The 11,962-nt window shown below is 39.8% G+C and overlaps 1 non-coding gene across 1 annotated transcript; it reads right to left on the bottom strand.

The window, feature by feature from the left end:
* Window positions 1-8,912: 8,912 nt before the first annotated feature.
* On the bottom strand, window positions 8,913-8,984 carry trnah-gug. The gene has a single exon. It is a non-coding gene; the product is annotated as a tRNA-His (tRNA).
* Between the last annotated feature and the right edge of the window lie 2,978 nt (window positions 8,985-11,962).

The following is an 11,962-nucleotide window of genomic DNA, read 5'->3' as shown; positions in this document are numbered from 1 at the left end:
GCAATAGGCGACCATATAAAAATAACAGGAGCCTGCAGACTGCACATATAAAGAGCTTACTCGCAGCACTGCTAACTTTGAAATCGGTAGAATTATTCTGTTAAGTGAGCCTGAGTCAGAATTAAAAGTGCTAACAGACAAATGTTACATGCCACGAAGATCTAGCGAAATCGGTGTTATATTTACTGTAACTATTAATACATTAAAAATTAATAATAACGATAACAATAAACAAAGCATCACAATCAATTCAAATCAGACAATAAGACGAGTATGAAGCTGATTTAGAAGATGAATAAAAAGAAAGAGACGCTTACTTCAGGTACTGTCAGTGGGATGTGCAGCACGACTCTAGTCGCTCGATCTGACCGTCTCGGTTCTTCTCTCCAGGGTAAACAGGCAGCTCAAACTAACAGCAACAGCTAATCTGTGTGACTGGACTAGTCTGCCCCTCTCTCGCAGTTCCAGGCACAAGAACACGCCCCCAACACGTCAGCCGCTCCCCGGGTCTCAGCTGCGTGTGGTTAGCCTCTCTCTGTTCTCTTCCAGAGGGAGTTGTTAGCGCTTTTCTCTGCTGAGAGAGCTGCAGTGAAAGTGTTCTCTCTTCCCTTCAGATGAGAGGCGTTACCAGCCAGTACAAAGTTGAAAATGTGTTACAATGTGTTAGCTTAGTTCAAGGGGGTGTAGAGAAATGATAGTCTGGAGAGGAGAGGGAGCAGAAAGCTCAAGACAGTGATATGCGAGTTTAAGAGTTTTGAATGGGATGCGAGCTGCAATAGGGAGCCAGTGAAGGGAGCACAGCAGCGTGGGAGAAACGAGGAAGGGAAAAGATCCCTAATGAGATGAGTAATACTGTCGTAATGTTCGTGGAGCACAAATGCAATTCATTCTGCATCATGGAGAAGAACATATTGAACACTTGTGATTATCAGAGGTAGGTCAGTGGCATCCCCCTGGTGAAAACGGTGGGATTTGAAGCTACATGGTTCCCTTAACAACCATATGCAATTTCACCTTCCTGTGCCCTCCAGTTTGTGAGATATGGGGCGTTGATGTTGCAAATTTGCTTTCTAATCACCCTGTATAATTAGGGCTGCATTTCTGTGTTTCCCTGACTTTTCTACTCTCCTGCAAAAAAAAACAATTGATAGCTGAGAAGGCTTTCATGTATCTCTGTCACAACTGAGAAAAGTGCTGACAGTAAAATTGATTTAATTGAACTAAATGGTCTTTTAAATTGGAAGTCTTACATAAGAACATAAGAAAGTTTACAAACGAGAGGAGGCCATTCGGCCCATCTTGCTTGTTTGGTTGTTAGTAGCTTATTGATCCCAAAATCTCATCAAGCAGCTTCTTGAAGGATCCCAGGGTGTCAGCTTCAACAACATTACTGGGGAGTTGATTCCAGACCCTCACAATTGTCTGTGTAAAAAAGTGCCTCCTATTTTCTGTTCTGAATGCCCCTTTGTCTAATCTCCATTTGTGACCCCTGGTACTTGTTTCTTTTTTCAGGCTGAAAAAGTCCCTTGGGTCGACACTGTCAATACCTTTTAGAATTTTGAGTGCTTGAATTAGGTTGCCACGTAGTCTTCTTTGTTCAAGACTGAACAGATTCAATTATTTTAGCCATATGACATGCCTTTTAAGCCTGGAATAATTCTGGTCGCTCTTCTTTGCACTCTTTCTAGAGCAGCAATATCTTTTTTATAGCGAGGTGACCAGAACTGCACACAATATTCAAGATGAGGTCTTACTAGTGCATTGTACAGTTTTAACATTACTTCTTGATTTAAATTCAACACTTTTCACAATGTAGCCTTTTTTATAGCTTCCCCACATTGTCCAGTGAAGTAACTTACAAAAATAGATGGTAAGTAGATTCAAGAAAATGCACAGAGTCCTTTTCTTCAATCAGTTGCCAGGTTTATTGAAATATGCAGGGAGTCTGGTCCCAGGTACAGGACAAACAACACTCAACATTACAATGTTTGCGTGACATTAAATACCCTTCTGTATAGATGGTCCACCTCCCCTTTCTCTGACATTAACCAATGGTCAAGGTAATTTAATTTATTGTGTGAGTGTTAATGTGTGTGTGTCTGTGTGTGTAGTCTAGTGTGACAACCTCTGAACTCAGTGCATTCTTCACACTCCTGGAGACAAAAGATCCATACATCTGCCTTTTGTTATCTCCTTGCGACCCCCTTTGATGCCAGTGGGATTATCTCTTTTGATCTCTCTGAAGTCTAGCGCCTGTTCCCTTCTAGTCCACAGCATTGTTATCTCATTAGCTTGCAGTCATTGTTGGGCAGTTTGTTGATATTTTGGTCGTTGCTGTATTAGCAGACGGTCTTATCCAGGGCGACACATTATAAAATATCGCATTACAGAGTATCATAATGCACATAAGAGCAGTTCTGAAGTACAATAAGATCAAACTTAAAAGCAAAATAAAGAATACAGTAGATTATAAGTAAGAGCGAGTTTGACTAAGAGCAGTTCAAATATACAGTACATATTTGCTTATATGTACTATTGTAGCGTCAGAGTGGGTCATATCATTCTGCGTATGAAATGAACAGAAATTGAATTTACAAAGGGGGTCCTAAGCCAGTCTCTGTGTCTACTTGGTTTCTTTTCACAAACTCCCCCACTGACAAAGAATGCTTTTAAAAAGAGTCATAAACAAAATACTGAACACGGGGTGTATCTTCAGCTGCGCGGATTAAATCCTGTGCGTCCACCCGTGTCTTTCAAAAGCTCTGTCAAGTTGCCCCCCCCAACCAGCACAAACGTTGAGTCATATCATTATGTTCCGCCAGTTTGTGCCGCTATAGTTTTTAAGATATTAACAATTATTTTTTTAGGGGAGTGACGTCACTCAGCCCCTTACAGTAATGGGATTGATCTAAACTTGTCTCATTCGATTGTGCCAGTTTGTGCCGTTGAAACTAACGTTTGTGCAGCTATGGTTTTTAACATAAACGATTATTTTGTAGCAGGGTTCTGTTTTTTTTATTTATTTATTTATTTTTTGTTTGCCCCGTTCGCTCCTCTGGCAAACTAGCTGTACCCCCCTTCGCTCCCCCGCCTCCAGAGCCGCTCCTTCACCCTCGCCCCTCAGAGCTGGAATGCCCTGCCCACGGATATCAGGACTGCCTCATCCCTGACCACCTTCCAGCGCCTCCTCAAGACACCTCTGTTCAGAGAGCACCTGTAACCCTACTGAACTGCTCCACACCTTGCCGTATCCAACTACTGCTCTTAATTATAACTGTTCACTGTATCTTGTACTTGATTTTACTCAGGGTTTCATTCCAACGAATCTCTCAATTACTGAACTAGACTTGAATTGAACTGACAATGTGTTTAGCCCCTTGTTTTCAGCTCTTGAACAGTTGCATATTTCAAGTTAGCGGTAGCATTTGATAAGTAGCTGCAACTGTTTAAGAGCTGAAAACAAGTAAAAAGATCCAATTAAGTAAATTATTAGTTCAATTCAGGTCCAGTTCACTAACTGAGCCACAGGAGGTTCCCAGGACCGAGTTTGAGAAGCTCTGGTCTAGTGCCTCACAGCGCACCCAAGGCGAGGTGATATTATCTCATGATAACACACACACACACACACACACACACACACACACACACACACACACACACACACACACACACACACACACACACACACACACACACACACCCTGGCGTGTGTTACTGCTTAATTAGTGCAGTCATTAGGGTTATATTGTGTTTATATACACACTCTATTGATTTAGATTTTTGGGTTGGATACCGCGGAATCGTTATTGCGAAGCCAGCGGAACTGCAGCGTTTCTCCAACCAGGCGAAGGAAGCGTTTGTTCCGGATAACCACTCCCGTGATGAGCGTCGCTGCCATGACAACCTATCAAATCACCCGCACGGCTTCTATACTTCAGAGCACATCAGGAACGTTCTATTGTTTCCACAAAATAACATCAATAAGATTGAGCTGAGCTGCCAGTGTGTAATAAACAAACCCTCAAATATCAGAGAATAGATACAGAGACAAGCCGTGGCACCAGCAAGAGGGGACAATGAAAGCGCCAGTTAAAAAGTTTTAACAAACAAATAAATAAACAAATACATTACGACATGAAACAAAAATACACGTGGGTATATTTTAAATTTAAAAAATACATGCAGTCATAATTCTGATTATGTATCAAAATAATCTGACAGCTAATTTTTTACAAATTAATAATTTCTGTTTCCCCGAGTGCTAAGTAATGTGGCGTTATAGTTTCTTAACAGTAATGGATTTTAGAAATCATCGATGCTAGTCTGCCCCTCAAAAAGTTTAAAATATAATTTAGATTTATATGGCAGTTAGTATATAAATCCATTTATAAAATAGGTCCCATTTTGTAATTTAAATACGTGAGCCAGGGTCCAGAACGTATTTTTGTTTCATAACGTTATTAATATATTTATTTATTTATTTGGTTAAACTGTAATCCAGCCTTTTATTTTAGCTGCTTGAAGTTTGTCTATGTATGAATTACTGACGAGTAATATTGAGATTTGATTACACTAGCAGATGAACTGATAATGTATGGATGTTATTTTGTGAAAACAATAAAATATTAATATTAAAAAATAAATATTACAGCATTTTATAAATAAATTATAACCAAACTGTAGCACATTCGTTTAGTCTTAATATCATAACAAATATACTTATTATAAATACACACCTTCTTTTATTTGTTGGAAACGGTCTGGAACTGAAGTATTTTTAATACAGTGCTATTTGAGAATTTAAAATATGGTTTTCTTCACAATTAAAATGTCCGCAACGGTGTGTTAATTAAACAAAGCGCCTCGCGCCGCTCGGAACTTTCGCATTTTTAAATCCTAACGGTCTCTGCTCAGCTGAGTGGAACGTTCAGGAGCCGGTTGCCTAGCAGCGTCTCCCCCTCTTCTCTGCCCCGCCCTCTCTCCCTCTCTCGCTGCACAGGCTGGGAGTTCAGATTTAGCTTCGTTATATTATAGAGCGCAATTCTTTACTAACTTTTACAAATGAGCTGATTAGAGGCTTCGTGTTTTCAAGATGGTTCAGGTGCAGCCGGGCAGACTGACTGGAGCATCATTACAGGATACCGCACTGCGCTCGGTTTTGTGTGGTGGTGTCATGGCCAATATTGCCCCCCAGCCAGATTCCCCCCCATGTGCCATGTCAGCGTGCTGTTGCTATGCGCGTCACTGGTTTTGCTCCACTCGTCTTGACTCTTGGAGTTCATTGACGCATACAATTGTCTACACAGCCAAACGAAACTGCATCAAACAATTTATCTTTACAGTAGAAATTTGTAATTCTGTGGGGGTTTTTGGCCCTCAGAAAAGTACATTTATCAATTGAGATGGATCACTTGAGAGCAGTATATCAATACCTCAGTATCCAGAAAAAAACACCAAAGAATAGAATAGGGGTATCAGAATAATCTGAGTACATTACAAGTTATTGAAGCCATCTGGTATTTTTGAAGGCGTACATAGACATTTAAATAAATGACAAATAAATAATAAACACACAAACACACAGCATGTATTGAGACCTCTTGATTTGGAGAAATATTGTAGATGCTTTAGCATTTACACTATTTATACATGCATATGAAAGAAAAGGTTTAAATATATATATATATATATATATATATATATATATATATATATATATATATAGATAGATAGATAGATAGATAGATAGATGGAAAGATATGGACACACACACAGTTTATTTGGGATTGTTTAAATAATAACAGAGGTCTGAATACCAGAAAACAGAATTTGTATTAAAGAAAGAAAAACGAAATATATAAAAATGACATAACTTAGGAGGCTGTGTTTGTATGAAATGACCAGTATAAAGGGCAGAGCTAGTTTTCCACAGCATGTCAGTAGTGTCAGTGGTCTTTTCAAGGGCTGTATTATAATGAATGCTTTTCTAATTCTTTTGAATAGGTTTGAGCTCATTCTTTTTAAAAACATTCATTTATAAACCTCCACTCATTGAAGTATTTACTATAATATTATTTTTCCTTTTGTTTTATGTGTATATCCCTGATCTCTTCCTCCTTTCCCGAGCTGTGAGAGAACCCCCCTCTCAGAGGTGCATTGCTGTGATGCAGAGGTGTGCTGCACATGCAGGAGACCATGCAGAACTGTACTGGAGCTGATGCTGGAATGCGGGCGGTGTGGGAAATGGTTCCATGGCCAGTGCCAAGACCTCCAGCCAGGTGACCTCATGAGTATGAAGGAGTACAGGTGCTCCATTTGCAGAGTTACACATGGGTAAGTATGGCAAGCACAGGTGTAACAGATGTATTATTTTGTTTTTTACTCTGTGTTTTTTTTGTAAATTGTATACTAGGCATTCTAGCTTGGTATATTATACTAACAGTAAAAGCTGGTAATGCCTATCAAGCAACATTACCGTAATTTACAGCTAGTTCCATCTGTACAATCACAAGAACCAAATATATTAGGGATAGGACAGTATAAAATTTTCACAGTATGATAACCATTAAAAAATACCGTGGTAACCTTAATATCATGGTATACAGGACAGCATGCAAGCTATCAAATAAAGGCGTTAATTTGTAATATTCCCCAGACTGAAAAACTCCAGTGTGCCCTCTATTGCATGTGTTCAGAGAAGCACAAAGGGAGGTCTTTTTTAGCAACGGAAGTTGTCCTATTTGAGAATAAATATAAATGGCTTGAAGTTTGCTTGCATTTCTACCTTGTTTGTAATAAAAGATCAGTTTTAGCGCCTCATTTAATTATCAATCATTGTCCTGAGTACTCTCGCTCTGAGTTCAGACAAGGGATCTGAATTCCCTTCTAGCCGCTCGCGCTCACGCTGGGCGCCATGGCGTGTGCCTGTAATCCGAGATACATGGGGAGGTTGAGGCTGGCGGATCGTTTGAGCACGGGAGCTCTGTGCTGCAACGGGCTGTGTCGATCGGGAGTCCGCATTAAGCACAGCATCTACATCGTATTTCTGGGGGAGCTCGTGAATGCCAGGTCATCTAACGAGGGATGAACCGGCCCAGGTCGGGAACAGAGCAGGTCAAAACCCCCTGTCGCTCAGTAGTGGGACTGCTCCCGTGAGCAAACATTGCTGTGCAGCCTTTGCAAAACAACAAATCCCAGTCTCCTTTTTTTCTATTTCCATTTTGATGTACATGCTGCCTAACTGAGCCATTCCAAACATATCAAAACGAAATCCCACCTAAACTACTTTACTTGTTTATATCGACCGACTCTCGATACCCATAGAAATGCTAGCCACCAGTTAAAAGCAGTCAGGCGGCCCTACAGGCAACAGCACATATCTCGGAGTGACGGCAAAATTACTGTGGTCTCCAAGACAGGTAGACCCAATTTAAAATATCCTTCATAACAGGACAGGTAGGTCTGCACTTCTTTGGAAACTCGGTGGACCAAAACCTTGCTGAGCTCTGGCTCGTTGGTCTAGGGGCAGGATTCTTGCTTAGGGTGAAAGAGGTCCTGGGTTCAACTCCTTTTCAAGCACTCCTTAAAAATTGGCAGTGTTTCTTAGTTGAAAAATTTAAGATAGAATTATAAAATAACACCCAAATTTATCACTTGACTTAAAATTAGGAGTTAAGTCCCCCCAGTGTGAGTGGATGTGAAGTAGAGTCAAATATATTTGCATAATTCTATAAATATATTTTTTAATATATTCATATTTGAAGTAAACGTGGCTTTATTGTTATAATGAAAAGACATTACATGTGACAACACTTCTGTAACTAAAAGACAAATAAAAAATAGACGTTCCCATACCAGGGGTCAAACCCAGGCCACCTGGGTAAAAACCAGGAATCCTAACTGCTAGACCATATGGGAAGCTGTGGAACAAAATCATGGACATGCAACAGTAGCTAATATACAGGACAATGGTAAAACCGCTCAAACAAATGCAAACAAACCAAGCCATTTATATTTAATGCACTGACTATTAACACTTCACAGATCATTAACTAACAGTGAAAATTTAAAAGTGATCCTTTTAAAACTATTCACTAGTTTGAACAAAGAAACAAATTGCGAGTGTAAGTCAAAGTATTTGTGGAATGTATTATGCTTTATTCCAATTTTAAAAGAAAAAAACGGACGCATTCAAAAACCAAGTACGTTGGCCGGGAATCAAACCTGGGTCAATTGCTTGGAATGCAGCTATGCTCATCACTATACCACCAACGCCCCAATTGCTAAGAAATGATGAATTGCTGGTACGCGCTCAATCATGTGACTGATCACAGTCACCAAGGACTGATTGCCCACTTAAAATAGGACTGCAGTCTTTGTGTACACTGGGAATCAAATGCTTAAAAAATGAACAGAAATCTGACGTGTAACAGATGATAAAACCAATCGTTTTAGAGCTGCTGTGCATCGTCATACAGCCATGTTTATTTTGGTAACACGTGTCTGTTTTTTTCATGCGCCCCCATGTGTAGTCTAGAACAATCAAACCATTTGGCTACAGTAGGTTCTATCAGATGGATGTTTAATTGTTAAATGTTCGCTTTTACAGTCCCGGATTCAAATGCACGACAAGCCTCAATTTAATTGTTTAGTGTTACACTTTTCCAATTTTGAGGACACCGTAAGGATGCGGCTTAATTAAGGCAATTCTTAAAAATAAATCTTGACCGTTTGCAACTAATGTTTTGTTATATTTTCCTCATTTGTAAGACTGGAATGCATCATGACTGTACTCACACGATGAAGCATTTGCTGTGTTCTAGTTTCTTTCATAAAGGTGCATGAAATGAAGATGTGTGGGGAAAAAACAAGAAGAAATAAAAAGAGATTCTCTGCTGTATGAAGACACCACCTGCCGTGACCCGGATTCGAACCGGGGTTGTTGCGGCCACAACGCAAAGTACTAACCACTATACGATCACGGCCAACTACCGAGAAGCTCGTCCTTGCACAGTCAGCTGGGCGCTCCGTGCTGCAAACCGCAGAACAATGAGGAGTAGCTAGAGGGCTGAATCGGCCCAGGTCTGGAACAGAGCAGGTCCAAACCCCCGTGTCACCTCAGTGCTGGGCTGCTCCTCTGAGCAGACATTGCATGCAGCCCTTTGCAAAACAACGAAACACTGTCTTGTATTTTTTTGTTTCTTTACATGTGTGTAGGCTAATGCATGCATATTTATTAATATATTTTGTATTACACGTTTCCAATGATGTGCATTGCCGGTACGCGCTCAATCACATGACTGAAATATCACAGTCACGTAGGGCTCGGATTGCGCAGTGGTTAAATCAGGACTGCAGTCTTTGTGTAAACTGCGAATTAAATGCTTACAACTTCAACAGAAATCTGACATGAGAGTATAAAACCATTCATTTTAGAGTTGCTGTACATCGTACAGCAATGATTATTTTGGTAACACGTGTTTGGTTTTTTCGTGCACTCATGTGTAGTCTAAAACAATCCGACTCACAGTATGATGTTCTATCAGATGGTGGTTTAATTTTAAATGTTTGATTTTGCAGCGCATGCAATTTCAACGCCAGTTTTTTTTTTTTTTCTGTGGCAGGACTAACAATAGGACGATATCACCCCTTAGAATGTGATTAATCATACAACTCACGCTTACCATCCATATTCGCAGTTTTCCCGACAGCGCATTATCAATGCATGATCCCAAATGAACACCTTCGTTTAATGAGACTTAATGTACTGACTATTAACACTTCACAGATCATTAACATGTAATTCCATTTTTGCTAAAGTGAATGAAATACCCACCAGTCAGTCCGGCTAGCTCAGTTGGTTGCGCAGGAGCTCCTTAATCTCAGGGCTATAGGTTCGAGTACCACGTTGGGTGTCTATTTTGAATCCAAATTGTAGATGTTTCTTACAGGCAAAGGAGCAACGTTTGAATCTTTTCACATTTTATACAGTATTGCAACAAAATTACTTATGTGCTTTGTCAGCTTATCTATGTATAAAAAACGACAATAGAATTTTGCAGCCAGTGTTATTTTATTTAAAGACAATCAAGCGGAAATCGTACAGTAATATAAAATAGGCTACAAATTTCCTTCAGTTTTCTTGACACTTTGTAGATTTGATATTCGGTTCGGTATTCAACCAAATCTTAAAAACCTGCATTCGGTGCATCCCTACTTTTTTTTTTACATTCCTGGTTTTCAGCCAGGCGGCCCGGGTTCGACTCCCGGTATGGGAATGTCTATTTTTATTGTCTTACAGTTTGTAGAGCATAAGACTCTTCATCTCAGGGTCGTGGGTTCGAGCCCCACTTGGGGTGTCCATTTTGACTACTGTTTCTTAGAGGCAACGGAGCAATGTTTGAGTCTAGATTAAATAATTCCAGCTGTCTTACTGGTCCTTTGCAAGGTGTCAGTATCCTAGAAAATACCACAGTTTTGGTCTTGTCTTTTAATTTCTATCCTGTCTGTTCACATTTTATACAGTATTGCAATAAAAATACTTGTGCTTTGTCAGATATGAATTGCTATTGTAAAATGTGTGCATTACATATAGATAAACCACTATGTAGTACATATTGAAATAAATATCAATACTACCTACAGGTAGTATTGATCACCAAGGGCTCTGATTGCCCACTGTTAAAATAGGACTCAAATGCTTAAGTAGCCAAGAGTTGTGTCGCACAGTGAACAACTTATCTGAAGCAGCAGAGAGGCAAGTAGCTGTGGTTGAGACGGAAAGATTCCGCACTGGGTTGATTCCCGGAGCCAGCATTGCAGTTGTTGTGTGCGCTGAGGCGCTGGGGAGAAAAAATAAACTGATCCCTGGAGTCAGCATTACACTTCTGCAATCAACACCAGACAGACTGATATCTACATCATCAGATGGAAAGCAACGCAAATGGATGGAGATGCAGATGGATCACATTAGTTTACTGTAAAGCTACATCTTAGTTGGTGCTTATCCTGTCGAGAGCCGAGTTCAAATCAGCACGAAGTTCTCACGTAATGGAAATTGTTGTTATGTCTTCCAACTACACTGAAGAAAAGAAGATGCTCTGTTTTTAGTTCAAGATATTAATACAAAAATAAGCTTTGTCTTGCCGAAACCCAGGATCAAACCACGGACCTTTAAATCTTCAATCTAACACTCTCCCAACTGAGCTATTTCAGATTGACAGAGCTCAGACCCTAAATATAATGAGAAATGTTCAACAGCTCGGAAACACCCTCATAGAATCTGATCCGTTTACAAATGTTTCGAGACTCAGGTTTTCTCCCAAATGCGGTTCTCAACAATTGGTTTTGCTTGCTTTTATTTTTTATTCTTTCCACAGTAAGACCAAAAGGCAAACATCCAGTAAATAGGTAAACACTGCTACCGGCTACTTCAAAGTGCAGCACTTGAACTATCTCAACAAACGTTTAGTTCTAAAACGTGTACATTGAAAGTCTATTAACATCTTTAACACAATCATCTGTGTTCCAATAGAGGTTAATTCACAGGCTGATCAATAAAGTGACTGCTGGCTTTGTTCACATATTAACAAGACGTTTTCAGGATTCACGCATATTCTGAACAAGAACACTAGAATATGGTAGTGAAAGGAAAGTGAAATAACAGGTTGATTGGCTCTGGTCTTAAGAAAGTGGCATTAATAAACACAATTATACAAGGTTGCAAACACGCAGTATATTTAAATCTTCCCTCATTAATTTAAAATACTTACTAACAGGCATGGCACTTTCCCAGTGTAACACTCTGCTTTGTTTGAACACCAACGATACTATTGTTCCCACTTTCTTTAGTACTATCAAATTTGCTTGTTGCATCAGCTCTAGTGGCCTAATGGATAAGGCACTGGCTTCCTAAGCCAGGGATTGTGAATTTGAGTCCCATCTGGGGTGAAATGTTTTCTAG

Source organism: Polyodon spathula, unplaced genomic scaffold (genome assembly GCF_017654505.1).
Source record: "Polyodon spathula isolate WHYD16114869_AA unplaced genomic scaffold, ASM1765450v1 scaffolds_1981, whole genome shotgun sequence".
NCBI lineage: Eukaryota > Metazoa > Chordata > Actinopteri > Acipenseriformes > Polyodontidae > Polyodon > Polyodon spathula.
The sequence above is the reverse complement of the archived record's forward strand: the minus strand, read 5'-3'. Positions and strand labels throughout refer to the sequence as shown.